Here is a 25,546-nt window from a genome sequence, read left to right on the forward strand (position 1 = left end):
AAGGCGGGGGTGGGGGGGTTGGGGGGGACGGGGGGGACGGGGGGGGACATGTGTTAACGGAAGAAGAATGCCCCTGAAAACCACAGGGTTATTATTCAAATGCCCTTTCATTAGAGAAGGAATTGGGATCAAGACTGTTTCGCATCTTAGGTGTTCTTTGACACAAGAACTATAGCAACAGGCACAGACAGGATCAGAATGCAAAGTGTCCATGGGCAGGGTGAAAGCAACAGTGCCAAACAAATTGAAATTTACATGGGGCAGTGCCTGGGTCAAGTAATGAGTAAACTGGGCTTTTTGTTCAGGACTGAGAGATAGTAAGGACTGTTGTGCTTTATTGCCGGCCCTTTAAAGAGTGTCTCATGGTTCTGTTTTTGCTCCCATGTTACAACAGCAAACTGAAGTGGAAACTTCATTTGGACCGATGCTAAATCTGGAATGAAATAAAGGTGTAACAATTGTTGTCTGAACCCTGGAAATTGCTCCATCTGACTGACTGACTGCTCTCTGTCCTGGAGTGTTCAGAGCCATTGAAACATTTTGAGGCTGAAAGTTGAGGTTAACTGATCAAAAATGCTGCTAATGCCAGCATAACTGTGAAATCTTCACAGTCTCTCCTCTTTTCTTCTTTATTGGGATTGTTTCCTTTTGTTTTGCTTCCTTTGAATGCTTTAGGATAAATTTTCCACTTGCTTTTCTGGTCTTGCTCCAACATGGAAACCAATAACTCCTTGGAAAATCAGAGGTTCTGCATCGTATTGCTTCACAAATTTGGGCTCCAAGAGTAGGCTTGGGTGACGTCTCTGTGCTGAGAGCACATAAGTAGAAAATGTACCATTTTGCTTGGTGACCAAATAAAGTGGGCATAATTTCATTAATGGTGCTGCACAGCAATAAAATGGTTGCACTAACAGGTTAAGTGGTGTTAGCTGCAGCTCGATTTAGTTGGCAATGCAGTGGAGGACAGGTTGATACGATTGTCTCTCTGTCGAGGGATGTTGTTAAGTAGTCTGTCTCTTCATGTACCTGGAATACATGGCTACTCCATTTTACTCTTTTTTATTTTAGCCTCTCTCTTTGGTGGGTGTTACCGTATAGATGGTGGGGATGGGATGTTGTGTTGACCTTTCTGAAAGGGTGCCCATGCTATTTTTTTAAAGTCCTTGATCAAAATGAAAAACGCTTGTTCTGACTTTACAATGTTCGTAGGTGTTTTGCTTACAGATATTTGGATAGAGGTACTATGCCCACATCAACTGGGATAGCTTAAAACCACGTACTTGATTTTATAGTTTTCTCTTATTATTTGATGGCCCTGCATCATTTAGAATTTATTAACAGGTTTTTACAAGGTAGTGGGTGATTCGGGAGGTCTAGATGCACTCTAGATGAAAGCCAAATGAAAGGGGCCCTCCTTGTAGGGAATTCAGTGTCTCCATGACAGTCCGTCAATGCAGGACAGCCATTGAAATATATCCAGGTATTTGAGTGAAGCGGTAGTCAAAGCTCACTGTCAATTACTTGTGTTTCTTTTTACAAAGACACTAACAAAGACAGTATCTATACTTAAACCAAATTGCACTTATATAACATCCTTCTAACAGGCTCTAAGCTTGTACTGAGGACCTAGTAACAGTGAGCAAAATCTCAAGCTGAAAATGTGGGAGTTTAGGTGCAGTTGACAGAGAAGTAGAAATATTGCAGTTGAGGGACAGAGGGGTAGTTTCAGGAAATAGGAAGAAATGCCTTTAAGTTGATCAGGATAGATGTAATTAAGGAGACATTAGAAAGCAGTTGAAGGAGAAAGACACATACAGTAAGATGAAAAGAGGTCTAGTGAGAGACTGGTGCGAAGCATAAACACTGGCAGAGACCATTTGGGCTGAATGGCTTGTTTCTGGTCTAACTATTTATCTTTTGACAATGCTTATACATTCTGGGCTTGGGTTCTACAAAAGCAGGAGAGTTCAAATATCTGGCTCAAATGGCCATTTCTGCCAGATAATCATAGATGTTCATATTTGTTTGTGGCTCTTGTGCCAGTAAATTGGTGGCCTTGTCCTGATTGGTGTCAAGCTTTTTGAGTGTTCTTAAGGCAAGTGGAGCACTCCTGACTTGCACCTTGTAGTTGGTGGACAGGCTTTGGGGATTCAGGAGGTGAATTACCCACTGCAGTGTTATAGCCTCAGATCTGCTCTTGCAACCATAGTGTTATGGCCAGTCCAGTTCAGATTCTGGTCAATAGTAATGCTCAAGATATTGATAGTGGGAATTCAGTGATGGTAATGTCATTGAATGTCAAGAGTCAATAATTAGATTCTATCTTATTGCTGATTAGTGAACTGCTTGACTGTTGGACGGCCTGAGTAAAGTGTCAACAAGCAAAGGGATGACCTAAAATCCAATGAAATGAGGCAGAGAGATAATTACAAAAAATTTGAAAACAAGTTGGCCCTGAAGACAAACCAAATGACTGGAATAACATGTTCGGTATAAGAGTTGCATGGCAAAGGTCTAGCGAAAAGAACAAGTAATCCAAAGCTATACAAGCTAATACTTGCAGAAAGATCATAACAAGTTATCGAGGTGATGGTGTCAAAAACAGGGCAGTAAGGAAGATTTTACAGATACAGAACAGTGTGGTGGGGGTTACATGTAGTGTGACACAAACCCAAAGATCGTGGTTGAGGCTGTCTTCTTGGGTACAGAATTTGGCTATCGGTTTCTGCTCGGCGATTCTGTGTTGTGTATCTCGAAGGCCGCCTTGGAGGATGCTTTCCCAAAGACCGAAGGCTGAATGTCCTTGACCGCTGAAGTGTTCCCTGACGGAGAGGGAACATTTCTGTCTGGCGATTGTTGTGTGTTGTCCATTCATCTGGTTGTTGCATGGTCTCACCAATATACCATGCCTCGGGGCGTCCTTGCCTGCAGCATACGAGATAGACAGCATTGGCCGAGTCACATGAGTGTCTGCCATGTACGTGTGGCCGGTGTTCCCAGATGTGATGGTAGTGTCCGTGTTGAAGATCTGACATGTCTTGCAGAGGTTGCTATGGCATGGTTGTGTAGTGTTGTGGTTGATATTGTCTTGAAGGCTGGGTTTTTGCTACAAATGATGGGCTGTTTATGGTTTGCTGGTTGTTTGAAGGCATGAAGTGTAGGCATAGGGATGATCTTGGCACGATGCCATGTTGAAGGCTGCAAAGAACATGGCGTCATCTGTCCGTTTCAGGGAAATACTGGACGATGAAAACGTACTCTGTGAATCATATCCTGTGTCTGTCTTTTGAGGAGGTAATAGCAGATTTTGCTATGGTATGTCAGAATTGATGATCGATGAGTTGAGCATTGTATCCTGGGCATCCTTCAAAATCTTTAAGTGTCCATCGCGTTCCTCCTCATCTGAGTAGATCCTGTACATGCAAAGGGCTTGTCCATAGGGAATGGGTTCTTTAATATGTTTAGGATGGAAGCTAGGGAGGTGTAGCTTTGTGAGTATATCCATGAGTTTGTGGTAGAGTGAGGTATTCAGGTGTTTGTTCCTGATGCAGATGCATGTGTCCAAGAATGAGACTGATTCTAAAGAGTAGTCCATGGTGGGATGAAACTTGTTGATATTGCTGTGTAGTTGTTTTAACGATTCCTCACCTTGAGTCCGAAGGAAGAAAATGTCGTCAATGTATCATATATTGTGTAAGCTTGGACTGATTCCATCCCCCCTTTTCCTGTCGCAGTAATATTTGAAGATTATGGTAGTACATTGGCTCTTACCCAATGGGGATTAGTTAACTTTGGCCACGCCAGGATGGGATATGTAACCTTCACTAATTGAATACTCAGCGCTTCATTGGATGTCACCTTTACTAAAAGAGAAGAAAGAGTGAACTTGCATTGAAATAGCCTGCTACATATTCCCCAGGAGCTTCATGGGCAATGAATTACTTTCCGCATACAGGCACTCTCATTATTGCAGAAACGTGCTTCACAGAAGAATCCCACAGCAATGAATGGACCGAAGGAACAGTTAATCTCTTTTGGGTAATATTTAAGTGACAAATGTCAGCCACTAGGAGAAATCCCTCTGTTGCTTCAGAGCGCCATAAAATAGATAGGGCAGGTGCGCCTCAGTTTATTGCTGTATGGCAACCAAAGTAATGCAGTCCTCCCTTAGTGCTTACTCAATATCAGCATAGTTCATGCATTCACATCCTGGAGTGTGGTTTGAGCTCACAACTTCCTGACATGGAGAATAACATGTTGCCGTATAGCCAAGCTAAGTCATAGCTATTCGTGAAACTTCGCCCACTTGTAATCGCATTTCAACCATCGTCAGAGGCTGATACAAGAATTAAAGAACTCCCCATTCCCCCCCTTAACAAGTTAAACTGTACTCATATTTATTATGCTCCCATCTCCTGCACTAGCTCCTTTTGTCTTCAGCTAGTCATATTGCTTTGTGTTAACACTGCGTAGAGCTAACAAGAATTTGCATGAAGGATGGAGGGTGTAGCAGGTTGAGGGAAGGGGAATGGGGAGTAGGAAGGGAGTCAGTACGAAAGATGCTTTCAGTGCACTTTCCATGAACACCGCCTACCATCGCTGCTGAATTCCCACTCCTTTTATTACTAGCACCATGCAACATTTTCATGTCTCGTCTCGCCTATTGTCCTTTCTCAAATAACCTCTTCCACGCTGACTTTATCATCATTACCCTGTCAGAGCCATCAGGTACAACTGCTCTCAGCTGCTCCTTGTAAATGGTCAGTGTAATTGGAATCTCCATAAAACTTGGGCAAGGAATGACAGGAGTTACTTCACACAGATGTCATTTTGAAATGTTTCATCTTCTCCTATCCTCAGTGGAATTCACCCATGTGCTTGAGTAAAAGCCTGGTTTTGTTATTCTGTTATCTCATGAAGTGATTTTTCTTGTATATATCTGCAGATTTTCTTTTTCTCGCTCCTTTTCTTTCCACACATTCACTCATATCTTTGCCCTGTAAGTGTAGCTTGCTTGTCTGAAGTCAGTCTTGATATAGATTTGTTGATCCAACCCCGCCCTCAACAAACACTTAAAAGCCGCAACGAAAGGACTTTAATTCAATTGTCCATTGCATTCAATTTTCTTGCCCTGATGAAAGAACTTGCATTTACATAATGCCTTTATCTATTCAGCACATCCAAGGCAATTTGTAGCCGAGGCATACTTTTAATGTGTAATTGCTACTGTAATGTTGGAAAATGGGTAGCCAAATTGTGCATAGTAAGCTGTCAAGGTCTGCAATTTGAAAGTCTGCTTTTAAGGGTTAAATATTGGCCAGGACACCAGGAAAGCCCCTCTGTTCTCCTTTTTGGAATTGTGCTGTGGGATGTTTTGAATTCACTTCAGAGGGCAGATGGATCCTTCACTGAAGTGCTGACCTGAAAGTTGCGTTCAAATCTCTGTAGTGGGCTTTTGACACCAGGCCTGCTCAGTGTGGAGCTAGAAACTGCTCACTGACACTGCAGGCAAGCTTTTGAGATGGGATGTATCTCTGCAGGCATGTCTGAAATTTGTGGTGCCTCAGCAAAGTACTTACTAGAACAGATACTCTGCACCATCGGGGCAGCTTAGTGTAATTGACAATTCTCATTTCCCAAATCGTCAAAAAATATAAAGAACCGCAGATACTGGAAATCAGAAACAAAATTGGAAATTGCTAGACAGACGCGGCAGGTCTGGCAGCATCTGTGGAGAGAAAGCAAAGTTACTGTTTTGGGTGTATTGACCCTTCGTCGGAATGATGCCTTCACTTCTGAAGGGTCACTGGACCCAAAACGTTAACTCTGCTTTCTCTCCACAGATGTTGCCAGACCTGCTGAGTTTTTCACAGCAATTTCTGTTTTTGTTTCACATATCCCAAATGTACACTTTCTAGTCAAGGATAGTTTTCAGGTGTGGAAACAATGGCTGTCCCCTTATTACCTTCTCAACTTGGGTCATAAGGTTGATTTGAGCTCCTTTCTCTCTGTCCCTCTTGAGATTAACCTGGGGAATGGGGTTCCCACTGTTCTCTTTCAACTTATGTGGCCGATGAGGAACATCTCCACAGTGTATTCAGAGAGCAGGCTTCTTATCTTGTATAACAAGGTGTAGAGCTGGATGAACACAGCAGACCAAGCAGCATCAGAAGAGCAGGAAAGCTGATGTTTCAGGTCTAGACCCTTCTTCAGAACTGGGGGAGGGGAAGGAAATCCTGAAATAAGTAGGGAGAGAAAGGGAGGTGGATCAAACGTGAATAAAGGAGAAGATAGGTGGAGACGAGACAGACAGGTCAAAGAGGTGGGGTTGGAGCCTGTAAAGGTGAGTGTAGGTGGGGCGTTAGGGAGGGGATAGTTTAGTCCAAGAAGGACAGACAGGTCAAGGAGGCTGGATGAGACTGATAGGTAGGACATGGGGGTGCGGCTTGAGGGACGGATAGGTGAGAGGAAGGACAGGTTAGGGAGGTAGGGACGGGCTGGGCTGGTTTTGAGATGTGTTGGGGGAGGGGAGATTTTGAAGTTTGTGAAGTCCACATTGATATCATTGGGCTTCAGGGTTACCAAGCGGAATATTGTCCTGCCAACTTCGGGTGGCATTGTTGTGGCACTGCAGGAGGCCAAGGATGGACATGTTGTCCAAGGAGTGGGAGGGGGAGTTGAAATGGTTCACAACTGGGAGGTGCAGTCGTTTGTCACAAACTGAGCGGAGGTGATCCACAAAGTGATCCCCAAGCCTCCTCTTGGTTTCCCTGATGTAGAGGAGGCCACATTGGGAACAGCGGATACAGTTTCCCACATTAGCAGATGCGCAGGTGAACATCTGCTTGAAGTGGAAGATCTGCTTAAGGCTTGGGATGGGGGTGAGGGTCGAGGTGAAGAGGAAGGTGTAGCACTTCCTGCAGTTGCAGGGAAGAGTGCCAGTTGTGGTGGGGAGTGTGGAGCGGACAAGGGAGTCATGGAGAGAGTGGTCCCTCTGGAAAGCAGATAAGGGTGGGGAGGGAAAAATGCCTTTTGTAGTGGGGTCGGATTGCAGATGGCGGAAATGTTGGAGGATGATGCGTTGGGCCCAGAGGTTGGTGGGGTGGTACATGAAGATTGCCTTGCATTGTTGTACCAAATCATTAGCCTGCTCCATCTCTGCTTGAAGGGACCAGACTAAGATCTCAGAGCTGCTATATTGAACAACTATTGATTGATATGCAGTTGCTGCATATTCAGGATCACCAGAGTGGAAAAGAAAGGATGGTAATAAACAGCGAAGCTCTTTGAAAGAGCTTTTAATATTTTTAACACATGCCCTGTCAATATCATGCTCCAATTATGCAGAAGATTCCTCAAATAAGTAGCACAGATGTACTGTATACTTGAGCAGTTTTATCCATCTTTTACATTGCAAATTTTTGCTTGTGCCAGACTTTGAGCATAAGACACAAACACGACTTGAAGCAGGAACTAACAAGCACAGTGCCAGGCTGCTGGTGCAATTATCAAGTGCTATTTTTCCACAAACTTCCTAATGTGCAGAAGGTTTGCGCGGCCGAGTAATGTTCTGCTTAATGCAGGACAATTGATAGTACAATGTGCATATTTAGTAATTAATTCGAAGCGTGCAGTGTGACAGATCATGTGCCTTCACCCCTGAGGCCTGGGTTCAACTTAAACCAGACAGATGGGGTGAAAGCTGTTACTCTTTGCATTTAAATACTTTTATCTATGCAAGCCTAGTCTATTTTGCGTTGATACAAATCCCTAGTACAAATTTTATTCTCTCCGTACTTCCCCGCACCGTTCTCTCCCCCGCAATCCGTTACTACTATTGAGTACTCACAATGGAAAAGAGAAACAACAGAACAATTTAGATTTTCAGAGTATTTGGAGCTAAGACATCAGCTGTGGATTAGTGGTAGCGTCCTCACTGCTGAACTTGTGGGTTCAAGTCCCACTCCAGAGACTTGTCTATTTTCGTGCTTCAATGAACACTCCAGTGAAAATTGCTGCTTGTTTTCACATAACGTTATGATTAAATGCCCAGTCCAGTTCTATTTTGATGCCAGATGTGCCGAGTATTTCTAACATTTTCTGTTTTTATCTCCAACTTCTACCTTTTGCATCATTTACTTTTTTTTGTCATTTTTATAAGGAGTGTATTCTTTAAGACTAAGCACTGATTAGTGTACTGGAGGGAGCTTTCTGTTCTTCAGAATAGTGTACTTATTGGAGTTTTGATGAATGAGAGATGACCTTATTGAAATATATAAGATTCTTGAGGGTCTTGCAGGGCAGTGCTGAGAAATCGTGGGAGAGTCTAGGGCCAAAGGGCAGAATCTCCATAAGTGGTCACCTATTTAAGGCAGATGAGGAATTCTTTAGGGTGGCACGGTGGCTCAGTGGTTAGCACTGCAGCCTCACAGCACGAGGGACCTGGGTTCAATTCCAGCCTCTGGTGACTGTCTGCGTGAAGTTTGCACATTCTCCCCATGTATGCGTGAGTTTCCTCCGGGTGCTCCGGTTTCCTCCCACAGTCCAAAGATCTGCAGGCTAGGTGGATTGGCCATGCTAAATTGCCCATAGTGTTCAGGGGTGTGTGGGTTATAGGGGGATGAGTCTGGGTGAGATGCTTCAAGGGGCGGTGTAGACTTGTTGGGCCAAAGGGCCTGTTTCCATACTGTAGGAAATCTAATCTAATCTTTCTCTCAGTAGATTGGAAATTTTACCGTAGAGAGCTTCTTCATTGATCTTGGATCATAGAATCCCTGCAGTGTGAAAACAGGCCCTTCAGCCCAACCCGACCCTTGGAACACCCACCTAGACCCATCTTCCTATAATTCACTTAATCTACAAGCCCTGAACACTATGGGCAATTAAGCATAGCCAATCCACCTAGCCTGCACATTTTTGGGTTGTGGAAGGAAACCCACACAGACATTTGGAGAATGTGCAAACTCCACACAGACAGTTCCTCAAGGGTGGAGTCGAACCCAGGTTCCTGACGCTGTGAGGCAGCAACGCTAACCACTGAGCCACCAGGCTGACATGGACAGAATTTCCATCCTTAAAGGAATCGAGGATTATAGGGACAAGGCAGGGGAGCAGAATTGAGGATTATTAGATAAACCATGTTCTCGTTGAATGGTGGAACAGACTCGATGGGCTGAATGGCCTACTTTTTTTTTCATCTAATGGTATCACGGCGTCTTGATTTTCACCTTAAAGAGCAAACAGGGCCTTGATTAAACCTCACACATCCATAAAAAGGGATTTACTTTAGACTTAGCCTTGGACCCTGGGGTCAAGAGGGCACTTGCCACTATTTTCTCTAGGACAATAAGGGATGGGCAGTAAATGCTAGGCCTAGCCAGAAATTCCAACATCCCATGCGTAAATAGAAGAATGTGCCATTTTGCAGACGTGTGAAGTTAAATCAAGGCCCAGTTGTCCCTTTTTTAAGGTGAAAGACCCAGCTGGGGTCCGATTTGGTGGAAATCATGACTGAAAACAGAAATCGTTGGAAATATTTAGCATGTACGGCAGCATAAAATAAATAACTCGGCTTTTTAAAACATTGTTTCTGGGATCTTGCTGTGTGCATTTTGGCAGCAAATATCTCCACACCTAGCATTAACTGCAATGGCCGAAAAGGACCTTGGAGCACCCTGAAATTATAAAAACATTTTGTAGAAAGATATATGGTGCAGAATGACAGAAAATGAAGCTTTTCAAAGGTAGACCTTCAAGTATTTATTTGTGCGTTGCACCTGTACAGAGGTCAGTTCTTGACCTTATACAGCTAGCGTCGGGAAGTCCTGCTGGAAGGAATGTGTATTGGAAATTTGAGCAAGTAATTTTACAACCAATTGCTTGAAAATTCATTTGCAGTAAACCTCTGAGCGTATGGAGTGTGCAGCCAATGCTCAAGGTGACTTGCCATCAGACAGTGAGGTGGTTCTGCAGTGTGGTGTACTTGGCAATAGATGGCACCACAACTGGTAGCAGCCATTCATCGTCTATTTAGTCATTGATTTCAACCTTGATTTCAACACAGAAACATATAACACAGTAACCAGCGAGAGGATTCTCAGTTGATTTGTCTCACACATGCAGATGTCAGTTATAGAAATACTATTTCCATCTGCAATATGGTAGAATTTGAATTCAATAAAATTCTGTAATTAAGATTTGAATGATGACCATGAATCTATTGTTGATTGTCAGAAAAATCCCACTGGTTCACTAATGTCCTTTAGTGAAGGAAACTGCCATCCTTACCTGGTCTGGCGTACATGTGATTCCAGACCCACAGCAATGTGGCTGAATCTTAACTGCCCTCTGAGCAATAAATGCTGCCTAGCCAGCAACTCAATCATCCCATGAATTAGCGAAAAATGAATCAAAGAAAAGCCAGAATGAAACCTGTAATATGGGCCCAATGACTGTGTATCAAAGGCAGGGGATAGAGAATGGAGATGTAGGGGCACACTGTCCACTGTCTAGGCCTGAATTCATGGAATTATCTTGTGTCTTGCTGCCATTCTCTCCTGTTTAAACGCATCCTTAAAACTCAGATTTTAAATTAAGATTTTGGCCACTTTTAGCACAATCTCCTTTGGTTTAATATCTGTGCCTTTTACCTCAATTACTCTCCTGTGAAACGCCTTGGGCAGCTTGGCGGTGTTAATAGTGCTATAGAAATTCAGATTGATGTAATTGTGCGAGAGACAGTAGGCGATGTACTCTGGCTTTCTGAGGATTGTTCATGGTGCCAAGATTCCTATTGATAGCGCATGTTTGTGATGTGTGATGTTGCTTTGAAAGTAGCCAGTTGCCTGCTTCTCATACCAGCTAAAAGATACAAGAATGCGCCAAAGGGATTCGGCATGCCAGTTGAAAGGAGGCCCGTAAAACTGCATTGACACACTGCCTGCATGATGATGTCTCTCATTTTACAAGCAATCCATGAGTTAAGAAGACAACATTGACTAAGCCTACACCCCCAAGTATTATTGACATTCCAGCTCACTAAAAATAGCTACAATTGACCTGTTCAGATATGTTATGACACACCTCAGGTGGCAGATTGGACTTGAAACGAGACCTCCTGGCTCTGAGATAAGGTCACCACGCTAAGACAAGAGCCCTAACTGTATCATTGCACGCTAGAGGCATTAAGAGGCAAATAGTCTACCGATCAGTTTGATTTGGTGGCAGATTGGAGCCATTATTAATATGCCAGCTATCCAATACAGGAAAAGAAAACCTCTTTTTATTTTTGATTTGTTCACAGGATATGGTATCACTGGTTATGTCAGTGTCTACTGCTCATCTGTAATTGCCAGTGAGAAAGTAGTGGTGAGCTGCTATCTTGAACCACTGTGGCCATGTAGCACCACAGGTTTGACTGTCGGAATAAAATAGCTGAGCGATGTAGCAGGGAGACTGCCAACACTGAAGGAGTTGGGCAACGATGGAGTCAGTAATTATGAGCACACTTTGTTTGGATCAGGAAAAGCTATAATTGGGAATGCTAAGACATGTGCACCTTTCAATTGGGTTTGTGGCAGACATCAATCTGGATCAATACCAACACAAACATTGGCAAGTGTTCACTCTCTTCTGGTTTCCCTTTTAATACAAAAAACCCCCGAATCATTGCAGTTGTGAAGGTAGATTACCAGGTGATCGTACTTCAAGATGAATCTATAAATATTCTAAATCTGTATTCTTTACATATAGCTCCCTGTGCATGGTTATGTTGGGGATGAGGTTGGTGGGAGGGGATGGTGGGGGTGTGGGGAGATTGGGAGGATTGTTTTAATACATTTGTAGTGTACTACACAGCCAGTATTCCTTGGAGAATGCTTGTAGTGTTGAGGTCAGCTGCAAACCTACAATTTCCATTCAGATAATGAAGAGACCACGATGCTGCAAAATTTAATTTAAAGACAGAAAATCCGCTGAATCTGGAATATGTGAGAGGGTTTTTTTTGTGTAGTTAGAAATTAACCCCTTCATTTTCAGTTCTGCATGATTGTAATAACAATAAGTAGTATTCATGTAGCACATTTTTGCTGTTTAAAAAATCCTAAGGTCCTTCACAAGAGCACCAGCAGACCGAAGTGAGGATCATATTCAGCTACAAATCAGTTATTGGGGCAGATAATCAAAAGCCTAATTGGAGAGGTAATTTTTCAAGGAGTGCCTTAGAAGGAAGATGGAGATGTAGAGGGTTGAAATGTAATTATTGGTCCTTCGAGCCTGGATAGATGCAGGCATAGCTATCAATGCTGTAGCCAGGATTGCTGAGTTCTTAACATAGAAACATGGAAGATAAGAGCAGGAGGAGGCCATTCGGCCGTTTCAAGCCTGGTCTGTCATTTATAACAGTCACGGTTGACCATCCAATTTGAGCCTAGTCCTGCTCTCTCTCCATAACCTATAATCTCATTAGCTCCATGCCCTATATCTAGCTGCCTCTTGAATGCATTCAATGTTTTGGCATCAAAAACTTCCAGTGGTAATGAATTCCACAGACTCACCACTGTTTGGGTGAAGAAATGTCTCCTCGTCTCCTCATCTCCATCCTAAATCACCTAGCCTGAACCCTTAGACTGTGACCCCTGATTCTGGACACACCCACCATTGGGAACATTCTCCCTGCATCCATCCTGTCTGGTCCTGTTAGAATTTCACAAGTCTCTGTGATTCCACGTCATTTGTCTGATCTCCAATGAAAACAATCCACATTCGTTCAATCTCTCCTGATCTATCAGTCCCGCCATCCCCGGAATCAGCATGGTAAACCATTGCTGTACTCCCTCGAGAGCAAAGAGCATCCTTCCTTGGAATAGGAGACCAAAACTATGCACAATCTTCCAGGTGTGGTCTCACCAAGGCCCTGTATATCTGCAACAACACATCCCTGGTCCTGTACTTGAAACCTCTCACAATGAAGGCCAACACACCGTTTGCCTTCTTTTGCTGCCTGCTGTACCTGCATGCTTACCACCTCCTTTTTAGGGTTGTAGGGTGTGAGGACCAACCAAGATGGGGAGGGTGAAGCTACACTAGGATGTCAACATCATGGTTAGAATTTAAATTCTGAAATATTTCGGAACTGGGAATTAGGATCAGTCAGTGAAGGAGACTTAATGTCTGTTGGAGTGTGGAGTAGCAGAGCCTTTGATAAATTTAAAGTTTACAGAGGATGGATGTGGGGAGTCTGCTTGAAGTGCAGGAAAGAGTTGAATCTGGAGACAACAAATGCACGATGGCCCCAGCAGCTGATCAGCAGAGGCCATTCCTCGTACTTTGTGAAGTTGGAAGTACTTTTCCAAAGTAAAGGTTTTGCAGTACTGTGGTAGTATTTTGACAGACAAATCTGTTGGGGCAGCACGGTGGCTCAGTGGTTAGCACTGCTGCCTCACAGCACCAGGGACCCAGGTTCGATTCCAGCCTCGGGTGCCCGGATTTGTGGAGTTTGCACGTTCTCCTTGTGTCTGCATGGGTTTCCTCCAGGTGCTCTGGTTTCCTCCCACAGTCCAAAGACATGCAGGCTAGGTGGATTGGCCATGCTAAATTGCCCATAATATCCAGGGATATTTGGGTCAGACATGGAGAAATGCAGGGGTAGAGGAAATGACTCGGGGTGGGATGCTCTTCGGAGGGGCAATGTGGACTCGTTAGGCCAAATGGCTGGCTTCTATACTGTAGTGATTCTGTAGTTCTTCGGTCTCTGGTCAGGCTCCTTTGCATTGTTGATGGTAGATAAATATGAGGCTGGAAGAACACAGCAGGCCAGGCAGCATCTGGAGGAAGGGAGCAATCAACCTTTTAGGTATTATCTTTCAGGACTGCATTGTCACCTAGAGTTAGCAGATCATTAGCAGTTTGCTCATTGGGGTTTTTGGGAAGCACAGCTGTCTTTGTATTTGCTCAGCCTCCTTTGATCAGAATTAACTAATTTCTCAACACCTGAAGCAGAATTGATTTGGAATAGTGTAATCATGAACAAAGCTAAGCCAGCCCCAAAGGGATGTTGTTACAGGCTGAGGTGCTTTAACTGAAGAAATCTCTGTGGATTAAAGTAGTAAAGTGGTTATTAGATAGCAGTCATGAATAGGTGTGACTAACTCATTAGTATGTGTTGGGCAATTCTGTTTTTTCACATTATTTTGAACCATTTCCATTGCTGTGCCTTCATTAATTCTTTGAGATTTTGTGCTCACCAACATGAGGAATATTAATTTTGTAGGATTTAACTCATTTTACAATTCAGGGGCGCAGTGCCGGCATCTAACACTACCAGGTCAGGCAGAAATTGATTCAACATAATGTTGCATACAGACTAGTCATTATGACTCCAACAGGTCTCTCTGTTACACACTGTACTTTCTTGCTGCAGAGAGAATAGGAATTTAGTAGCTGAAAACCTGTTCAGTTTTCAATCTTCAAAATTATTAGCATAGACTATCATAGCACATTGGCCCCTCCTAACATTTGCTTTATTACCTGACCTTATTTGCCCTTGAAAAGGTGATGGTGAGCTGTCTTCCTGAACAACTGCAGTCCATGTGCTGTAGACCCAAGATTTAGACCCTGCAACAGCAAAGGACCTCTGATATATTTCCACGTCAGGAACTTAAGCGACTTGGAAGGGAACGGGTTGAGGTAATGTTGACCTTGTGCCGTGGTGTAAAACAGGTGAGGTCAAGAGAGTCAAAATATTGGGAGAAGTATAAAATCTTCTTCACACTATGGCATGGACCAACCAGACTAAACTCCAGTTACAGGAAAATGTGTACTACCAGTATTTCCCAAAGTTTTCCCACTCTGACCCTATTTTGAGACTTGAAAATTGGCTTGACCACTCAGTGGTCCATGTGAGAGTGAAGGTGGTGTGGTGAAGGGATTGAAGGAGGGAATGGCATTGGGGCCCGTCTATTAGTGCTGCTATTAGCATAACCACAGCTCTCCAGTAGCTACTGCTGACTTGGAGTTCAAAACCTAAATTTCAGCTTGGGTCCACACTTGGGAACCTGACCAACCCCTCACCCCTCCCCAGAACCTCCACCCCACTTTGAGGAGTCTTATCAGACCAGTTTTAATTAGCGCATCAGCTTAGCTGTGGTCTCCCTGAGCAAATATCTTTTGCCGCCAGCGCTTGAACTTTTCAGTGCCAACCTCAAGCCTTGTCCAGCTAACGACAACCCTGATAGAAAGGTGTTCTCATACAGCAGAGCCTAACCTTCACTGAGAGCGGAATTATCCCTTTGTTTTGCATTAAACAGAATGCAGCGAAAATACTCGTTATTTTTGTGTCACTAAAAGAAAACAGACATTTTGTTTATGTTTAATTACTTCCAGTTTTCTAGTGCTCGTGACACAGCAGTAATTGAGGTGATACCAAGAAAATGTTTGTCCTGTTGAACCCCATATTTCTGATTGAGCTCATCCTCTTTGTTAAGTTGGTCTGAGTATATGATTAAAAGCTGCTGGTAATCTTTGAATGTTGGATTGTCGGCTGTTGCAGCTGCTGATTAATTATTCCACCTAATTTGTTTGTATGTGAGCCAATCCCTAATGGTACTCTTGACAACTACTTTATCCTTTGCTGTGCTTTTAGTGTTGTTTCCTTTCTTTCATTACCTGAGGCTCAGCAAAAGCATTGACCCAGCAGCTACCTGGACTCCAGTAGCCTGAGTACCATATTCCTGGAGCTGGCTGCAAGTAGGCTTCAGCTTTGAAAAGAACAATTGAACCAATGTTAGCCATAGCTCAATAAATTATCTTCTTACCTCCAAAGCAAGTATTTATGGGTTGATTCCTGCTCCAGACTGTACAGTCAAAAACATGAAAACACAATCAAGACTGGCACTTTGATGTATTTACAGAAAGAGTTTGCATGTTGGAGTTGGCATCTTTCTAGTAGGATGTTAAATTTGAGACATATTTGCCTTTATTGGTCACTAAAGTGAGTACAGGAGTTGGGAGGTCATGTCGCAGTTGTACAGGACACTGTTCGGCCACTTTTACATTCTGTGTTCAATTCTGGTCTCCCTGCTGTATGAAAGATGTTGTTAAACTTGAAAAGGTTTATAGAAGATTTATAAAGGTGTCGCCAGATTTGGAGGATTTAAGCCACAACAAGAGGGTGAAAAGGCTGGGACTGTTTTCCCTGGTGCTTCGGAAGCTGAGGTCATATGGGTCAAGACCCTTCTTCAGAAATTTCTGAAGAAGAGTCCTGGCCCGAAACATCAACTTTCATCTGATGCTGCCCGTCCTTGGGTCATCAGTGTTGTAATACCCTATTTTTTTTTTAGCTTGTGAAGCGAAGGCAAAAGAACAAGACCTCAACAGGCAGCAAAAAGGATTGGGAGAGAGCTCAAATAAATATTCATCGTGTAACTCGTACCTGTAAGTTGTAAGAGGAGGGGAAGACCTGGGAGCTGCTCAGGTTCGAAAGAAGACTGTGATGGAAGTTAGAGTAGCGACTTATAAACTTTTCACTGTACTTGTGTGACCATAAACCTAATTCAAATTCAAAGTTTAAATTTTCGAAGACTTGGTTGAAGTCATCCACAAGAGACAGACCACAAAATTTTAGCTTATTTAGAGAGGAACCAGAATGAGACAAAGTGTCACTGTAACAATAACTTCCCCTTCAGAGGAATAGATACAACATTTGTTCATCTAAATGAAAAAGAAATGTTATGTTACTTTGCCTTAATGCCCGGTTTGGAATTGTAACGTTTTTCTTTGTGACCTTGTAAGATACAAAAATGAGAAACCAACATTACTGCAGCTTAAATAAAGTATTGAGCAATCTGTCATGCTATGCAAGATTCTGCAACACTGGCTAATGTAGTGGCACCTCCGTAGCCTTACGTGAGTACAGTACGGCTCATTGCCTTTGTCCTCATTAGGACTGTCATCGCCTAGAAATTCAGATGAATTCTCATGTTTGTGCTTTGCTGCCAATTAGTAACCTGTCTTGTCCCGCTGTGGTGAGAAAAGGTGAAACGTCTCATTCTCTTGCATCCCCAAAACCATCCAAACCCCATTGTTCTACAGTCTGGCAATGAGGGAGTTTTTAGACTGCATTTTAAACATGTACATTTGTGATTGTGGTAATATTTCAATATAGAATTTAACAAAATGTATAAAGATGATTGATGGCTTCTTCCTTTCGTCAAATTTCCCTTTGAAATGTCAGTGCTCTTCTCTAACGTTTTCAGAAAGTAGCTGATATAAACAAAGAGAGATTAGAATTTGACAGATAATATTAGAACAAAGCACTATGCTTGGAGGCTTCATAGAGACGGTTTCACAGTGAGGATTGTGTTCAAAGCATGTTTTTTTTGGAGAGGAAGCCAGTAGCATATTGTGTGCTATATCAGTGTAGTAGACAGAGGTATCAATATTCAAGTGTATTGTTAATTCTCTTAATGGGAGTGAATATAACTTCTGTAATGGCTGAGATATTACAGTAGTGTGGGATAGGCAGTATGAGAGGGAGTGCACTGCAAGGGAGATTAGGAGGCAATATGATCATCTCACTGCTAAGGAATTGTCCCTGATCACCTTCTGTAGGATTTGTTGAGTGAAAATGGGCATGAAACCTAGGTAAAAGCTGACCGGAGACATGGAATCACAGAATAGTTTTCAAGCAAAGCAAGAACTTGATGATAATTTTCCCTACTGGATGATGCTCAGTGCTGATCAACCACAATCTGTACTTAGTACCTTTTCTAAAATAGCAAAATGTCCGGATGCATTAAGAGCATTATCAGACAAATTGACACTCGGTCAAAGATGATGAGATGATGATCAAATGCTTGGTCGAAGTTGAGGATATGAATAGTGATCAGAGATAATGGGAACTGCAGATGCTGGAGAATCCGAGATAGCAAAGTGTGGAGCTGGATGAACACAGCAGGCCAAGCAGCATCTCAGGAGCACAAAAGCTGACGTTTTGGGCCTAGACCCTTCATCAGAAAAGCTTTTCTGAAGAAGGGCCGAGGCCTGAAATGTCAGCTTTTGTGCCCCTAAGATGCTGCTTGGCCTGCTGTGTTCATCCAGCTCCACACTTGGATATCGACAGTGTCCTGAATTACCTCTAGCCTAGCCCTAATTCATGAAGTGCACAAAGTCCTGTTTCGTTAATAAGAAGATAAGCAATAGGGACAGGAGTAAGCCATCTGGCCCCTCAAGCCCGCTCCACCAGTCAACTAAGATCATGACTGATCTTTTCATGGACTCAGCTCCATTTAACTGCCCTCTCACCATAATCCTTAATTCCTATATTGTTCAAAAATATACCTATCTTTACCTTTTAAAAACATTCAATGACGTAGCCACCACTGCTTCACTGGGCAGGGAATTCCACAGATTGACAACCCTTTGGGCGAAGAACTTCCTCCTCAATTCAGTTCTATTTCTGGCCCCCCCTTATTTTGAGGCCCTGCCTCTAGTTCTTATTTCACCCACCATTGGAAACCATCTTCTGCTTGTATCTTATCTATTCCTTTCATAATTTTATGTTTCTATAAGATCTGTCCTCTTTCTAATAAGTCCTAGTCTCCTCAATCTCTCTTCATAAGCGATTCTTCTCAATTTCAGAATCAACCTGGTGAACCTCCTCTGCACCCCCTCCAGTGCCAATACATCCTTTCTCAAGTAAAGAGACCACAACTGTTCACAGTATTCCAGGTAGACATGGTAAATGCCACAGTTGCTATTATATTTTGTTCAATGCCCTGCTGGATGTGACTGTGTGGAGTTTCATGTAATGAAGGTTACTGATCTGTCTTGAGTCATTTGATTTCATAGTGTGTACTTATACAGTGCAGCCCCTTGAGATTTGGAAGGGATATCTTAGCCTTGGTTCATGGTCCTGATCACTGACTGAAATGACCCCACATTTGAATAATTGCTGACGCACACCCCTGCATGTTAACTTTTGGAATGGCAAGATAATCAAGAGGACTGCAGGGATTCTTGATCCCTGTGGAACTGTACAATTCCAACTTGTATGTTTACAAAGCAGCCTTTTACAGTGGCTATGATGAGGATTGTCTCAAGGTGTCTTAAACATGATGTGAGGTATTTACTACTTTTGCCTGATGCCTGTGTAAAATTTCGTCTTCAATAAATGAGAGCTCAATCTTGTGTAGGGAGATGGACATTTAAAAAAGTTGACTATATTGAGTTTTCATGAGCAGTGAGCAGAAGAAAAAGATATTCCAAAACAACTGATTTCCTTCTCTATTAATAACTGTATGTACTGTATCGCTGCGAGAATTGAGAAATGAGGTTGTTGGTTTGATGGCCAGCTACTTTTGTTCGTGCGCATCTGTCAGGGCAGTGGTGGCTGATCTGCTGATGACCATGTCCATAAGCTGGAAAAAAAAATAAGATATTAGTTAAGTTTCCAATTGCATTGCCCCAACACCATCAGAGTGTGACACATTTGGACAAGTAACAGGAACATGCAGTTCCTCGGTGCTCGATGTGGCAAAATGTCCCAAGACACATTTACAGGGATGTTGCCAGTGTAGGAGGGTTTGAGCGCTAGAGAAAGGCTGTATAGGCTGGGGCTGTTTTCCTGGAGTGTCGGAGACTGAGCGGTGGCCTTATAAAGGTTTATAAAATCGTAAGGGGCATTGTTGGGGTGAATAGGCAAGTGCTTTCCCCAGGGTGGGGGAGTCCAAAATTAGAGGGCATAGTTTTAAGCTGAGAGAGGAAAGATTGAAAAGGGACCTAAGGGGCAACTTCTTCAGCAGAGGGTGATGCGTATATGGAATGAGCTGCCAGAGGTAGTGGTGGAGGCTGGGTCAATTTTTAACATTTAAAAGGCATCTGGATGGCTACATGGCTAGGAAGGGTTTAGAGGGATATGGGCCAAATGCTGGCAAATGGGACTAGATTTATGTTGGATATCTGGTTGACAGATCTGTTTCTGTGCTGCTTCTGTGTCCCATGCTCTGACTATGACTGCATTGGAGCAGTACCAGCCAAAACCTGTACCACCTAAGGAGATGTGGCAAAGATGATCAAAAGCTGGATCATGATCACGTTAAGGATCCTCTTAAAGGAGTCAGAGAAGTTCAAGGGGGATCTTCCAGTGATTATGGTTTAGTGAGTTAAAGGCATTGGCAAGCCTTTGCTGGCCGTGAGACGGGCATTGGTTGCATGGCTCAGGAGACGCTGTATGTGACAAATGGAGCCAGAACACACACAGAAGCAAATGACAGCTGCAGACTGGCATCTGGCAAATCTGTGTGCTTATCCACAGAGGTGACCAGTGCCTGAGTGGCATTTCTCAGACCAACACCCTATCAGAATAGAGCACGCACACAGAACCAACACAGCTGTGATCTCTTCATGCCTCAGCCAGGCTCATGTTAATTTCCAAGCTGCAAGGTAGTTTCTAAAAGGAAGCAACATTGGTTAGTCAATATTTAATTACATTGTGCTTCAGAGTCAGTGGTTGAGTGACCAGAGATAGCTCAGTGCACACTGGTGACTGTTTAATCAGGCCAGCTGATTTATGGTAATGCACTGAATGGATGACAGTAGCAATTTAAAAAACACAGGTTGCTTCAGGCTTTAAAGAGTGAATGTCACCATTGGGACCTCTCATTAAAAAAAGTTGAGCATTTGCTAAGAATTATCAATATTAACATCATTTTTAGCTCAGACTGTGTTTTCTTTTTTCAAAAAAAATCTTAATCTTACCAGTGAGTGCTGATGACCTAGGAGTGGAAACAGTTTGATGGAGATACAAACTGTTGATAATGTGTTGGACCAAGACTTAGCACCATTAAATGTAGTTACAACCATTGATTGGAGGAATTACTGAATCAAATTGTGTGAATGAGTTGCAATCATATCACTAGATCTTTAACAACACATATTACAAATGAGCTCCAAATTTGTGAAAGTCTGCATGGGAAGAAGAGTAGCCAATCAGTTAAATCATGCTCAAAAGCTCATTGCCATTGATGGTCCTTTGATATCCTCACCTAATAAAGATCTATTACTCCACCCTTGAAACTTCACAATGACCCACTGCATCCAAAGCCTTTTGCTGCAAAAGGTTTTTTGGTCCATTTCTGTGAATTCAAGTTCATAAAAACATAACCTTCAGTCTATGGCTGAGGGATTTGCCTGTGGGACATTATTGCACCCAATGATATGAGTGATAAGCATTTGTAGTGAATTGTACAGTTAGTTTAGATTTCAAGCAGTCCTTCAGTGTTTGCAGTGTCTCAGTGCCATACTTCATGCTATAGAACGCAAGCAGGGAAAGATTTTGATTTGCTGTAACCTTTTCCATAGGAACTGCCCTGTGCTGTTTTTAAATTGGACACAGGTTGTTCTTTGTTTTACTGTCTCTAGCTTGTCTTCATGGGGTAGACTGAATGGACAAGGTATTTTCCCATTCTCCTATTCAGTTATTTCATTGACAGTCTTTACATCTCGAGGTTCCATGTTCCCAAGTAACTTCAAAAGCATTGAGCACTTCAGGGTGGAGCTGAGTTACTGATTAAAAGCTGCAGTCAGGAGTGAATCCTGCTGGAGGTGCACTGAGTTATATAACATCAGCTTCGGATGATGAATTTAACAACTGGGACCTCATGTCTCGGACTGTTCACAATGTAGCAACATTCACCAGTGTAGGATCGTTGTTGGTGAGAGAGTGCAGAAGCTGGTAGAAATCCGATCTCTCTTGTTCAAAAGGCAGCCTCTGTTGGTGTAGTTAGATCTTTCAAGCCTGAGATTGTTGGCTTTTAGCTTGATGAGAGTTTCGAGCCATTTGGAGGTAAAGTGGGAAAATGGAGTCATGGAGTCGATCAGCGATAATCTAACTAGTAGAGTAAGCTCGAATGGCTTACTTCTGTTGTTGTGTTTACATAATGAAAGGCACAAAATGTTCAAAGTCTGCAGTCTACAGGTATATCTTCACTGTCTAAGCTGCTGAAAGCACATACCACAATTGTGAGACAGGTACTGTGTACATGAGGCACACAATCACTTGCCACACTTTGGTTATCTCATACTTCAGAAGTTGGATCGTGACTTACTTTTTCATTTGTTGCATTTTGGTCATTTGAGAGCAGTCGGGAATGTACAGTTGAGGCCGTAACCAGATGGGCCTTGGTTGAGGAGGGGGCCGAATGACCTATGTCTGCACATTCATGTGTTTGAATGTATTTTGAGGAATGCACTTCAAGATATGACTCATTTTCTTGGATGCATAGGTGTGAGGCAACACATTTTAAAAGTATTTTCAAATGAAAACATAAAATGAAATAAAATAAACAAATGACTAATGTTACCTCAATTAAACAATTACATTTTTTTTAAAGACAGTGACTTTAAATGCAAGTGGACCATAGGGAGAAGGATGAATATATTTATTCAAATAGTCAGAGATAGTAGGAACTGTAGATGCTGGAATCTGAGATAACGAGGTGTGGAGCTGAATGAACACAGCAGGCCAGGCAGCTTCGGAGGAGCAGGAAGGCTGACGTTTCAGGTTGGGACCCTTCTTCAGAAAATCTGAACAAGGGTTTAGACCCGAAATGTCAGCCTTCCTGCTCTTGCAATGCTGCTTGGCCTGCTGTGTTCATCCAGCTCCACACCTTGTTAACTATGATTGAAATAGTTATTTTTGAAAAATCCATTTCCAGCTGGAGTAGTAAAAATTCGCCAGGTTTTCATTCTTCAATGAAAAGTATCTTATAAAGGTTTGGAGAGAGAGGGCAATAATTATATATTATTAAATGGCCCAATTGGAAGGATATATATTTGTGATTCTTCGGGTGAACATTAATAGAAGCTTAAAGTCACATCTAATTATTGTAATTTCAAATGTAGTTTGGGCCCATTTTCCTGCTTGCACTGAAAGTGGAAACACTATCTCTCCATTACCATCTCACCTATAATGGCTGAACCTGGGGTAGTTGGAGTCATAGAGATGTACAGTTTGCAAACAGACCCTTTGGTTCAACTCGTCCATGCTGACCACATACCCTAAATGAATCTAGCCCCATTTGATAGCAGTTGGCCCATATCACTGCAAACTGTTCCTATTCATTTACCCATCCTATACTTTTTAAATGTTGTTATTGTATCAACCTCCGCCACTTCCTCTGGCATACATGCACCACCCTTTGTGTGAAAAAGTTGCCCCTCCAGTCCCGTTTAAATCTTTCCCCTCTCTTGTCAGTGGGATAGTCATCCAGAAGCCCCCAGCCAATGCACTGTGGAGACAAGGTCAAATGCCATTGCAGTAACCGGTGGGCTTTAAATTGAATTAACTAATACATTTGGAATTCAAAGCCAGACTTGGACCATGAAACTATCAACAGTTGTTGAATAAAAAAAATTGATTCACTGTTGTCCTCCAATGAAAGAAATCTGCCATCCTTACCGCGTCTGACCTACAATGTAACTCCAGATCCATAGCAATACGGTTGCTACTTAATGGCCCTCTGAAATGGTCTAGAAAGCCACTTTGGTTGTACCAAATCACAACACCACTGTTGGATACCTGCACCAGATGGACTGCAGTGGTTCCCGAAGATAAATACATTCCATTTCCAATGCACGCAATAAAAAATGCTCACGTAAATTTATTTGGGCTGCAAGTAAACACACAGTGTCCTGATGAGACATGTCAGGAACGTAGTTATCATGATCACCTGACATTTTCTATTCAACTGTTGTGAATCATGAGGTGTGCACACATTATGTGATCCATTGCTTGAAGTTCCGCAGTAGAACCACAAAGCTGATAATGACAGTGTGTGTAACAGCAAGTCTTATTGCTTGGCATCTGACAATGAGGGCAAGATGTGCAACAGGTAAAGTGTTACAAAAAAGTGTCTGAAGGACCGGCTGTGGTAGAAAGAGTGTTATAACTGAGAATCTGGTAATGAGAGTGCTTGTAGGTAACTTTTGGATTATAATTTTGTAAGATTGTTTTTACTGAACCTAGCTTTTGTTTTAGATTATAACTCTTAACTATCACCGTATAAAGTCCACAATATAATGTGAAGTGCCAAATCCTCAGGAATCCCAAATCACACAATCCAGACCTTTCATTCCACCAATGTAGATTTTTCAGTAGGTGTTAGGCAGACAGATATTTTGTGATGTAATCTGCTGCTTTCCCGTAATTTTTTATTGCCAGGTCCCAACAGGATGGTAGACGCATTCTTTCATTCGTGAATCCAATGAGGTAAACATAGTTTTTGCATTTGCCAAATTGCAACCCTGGCTAAGCCTCAGGAACTGAACCAAAACATCCTACATGAGTCTCACACCTGTAACGATGCTATAGCTTTAAGAGATGTAACTTTTTAAGAAGGTTGGGACAGATGTCAAGCAGTCAGAGTTCAGAGACCACATATTTAGACTATGTGCCAAATTTTAGGGAGAAGTAAATACAGTGGGTGAGTTGGCTAGACAGCATTTTGAAGTAGCATGGCATGTGATGAAACAGGAAGCAGGCAAGAAATCAAAAACTTGCAGCTTTCTTGGTAGTGATAGAGTTAGCTTTACTACCAGTGGTAGATATTTTAACGCAAAACTTAGGGGTCTTCATCAAATTGAAAGAAAATTGAGTGAGGTGAACTATTTGATAAGAATGACAGAAAGAAATCTGAGTGTATCATGTGAACGTGTTCCAAAGATATTTTGGTTAGGAAGGAAAGCAAAACGAGAATGTGTTACTTGTTACAACATCATGAAGAACCAAGTTCAGATGATTCTTCAAACTAAATTGGACATTGGGGAAGTCCTCAAAAATTGGGATAAATTATCGAGTTACCTGCTAGAGGAAAATTGAAATGAGCTGAAAGAGTTAGTATAATCATATAGGAAGTGCTAACCTAATTATGCATGATGTAGATATTGGAAATGCTGTTCCAATTAAGCAACGTCCTTATAGATTTAACCTCTAAAGTTGGAGCAGGTTCGAAAACAGGTTGAATACATGCTCAAAGACAGTATAATGGAAGTCATTTGCAGCAAATGGAGTTCACCCAGAGAAATGGTGCCAAAACAAGATGGTGCCCAATGATCATGTGGACTGTGGCAAAGTAAGTGCAGTTACCAAGTCTCATATCCTATTCTACATTTTGAAGACTATATTAAGAAGGTGGGACAAGCAACTTAGAAATAAGTTGTTTGTACTCAGAGAGGATACTGGCAGGTACCTTTTTATACGAAAGAGCAAAGACAATTTCGGCTTTCTTGTCACTGAATGAACTGTACCAGTTTAAAGTCGTCATTTGTTACGAAAAATGCGTCGGCCACATTTCAAAGACTAACCAACAAAGTCATTTCAGGATTACCCAATTGTGTGGTGTACACTCACAATCTGGTGATTTTCAGTCAGGCATAGAAGAAACATTTTGGAGCATCTGTCGGAATTGTTTGATCAATTTCAGGAAGCAGGCTTCGTGATAACCCTGGCTAAGACTGAGTTCACAAAAGCCCAAGTCATCTTCCTGGGCCA

General features: G+C 42.4%; 1 protein-coding gene across 4 annotated transcripts in view; it reads left to right on the plus strand.

The window, feature by feature from the left end:
• The window catches only part of robo3 (roundabout, axon guidance receptor, homolog 3 (Drosophila)), a 515,549-nt gene that overhangs the window by 238,229 nt on the left and 251,774 nt on the right, over window positions 1–25,546 (plus strand). Inside the window, exon 3 of one of the 4 annotated variants that reach the window (XM_059639127.1) lies at window positions 18,637–18,735. The exons of the other annotated variants lie outside the window; for them this stretch is intronic. The gene's annotated coding sequence lies outside the window, so the exon portion shown is untranslated. The remainder of the gene's footprint in view (window positions 1–18,636; window positions 18,736–25,546) is intronic. 4 annotated transcript variants of the gene reach the window in all.

Source organism: Stegostoma tigrinum, chromosome 32, assembly GCF_030684315.1.
Source record: "Stegostoma tigrinum isolate sSteTig4 chromosome 32, sSteTig4.hap1, whole genome shotgun sequence".
NCBI classification, from domain to species: domain Eukaryota; kingdom Metazoa; phylum Chordata; class Chondrichthyes; order Orectolobiformes; family Stegostomatidae; genus Stegostoma; species Stegostoma tigrinum.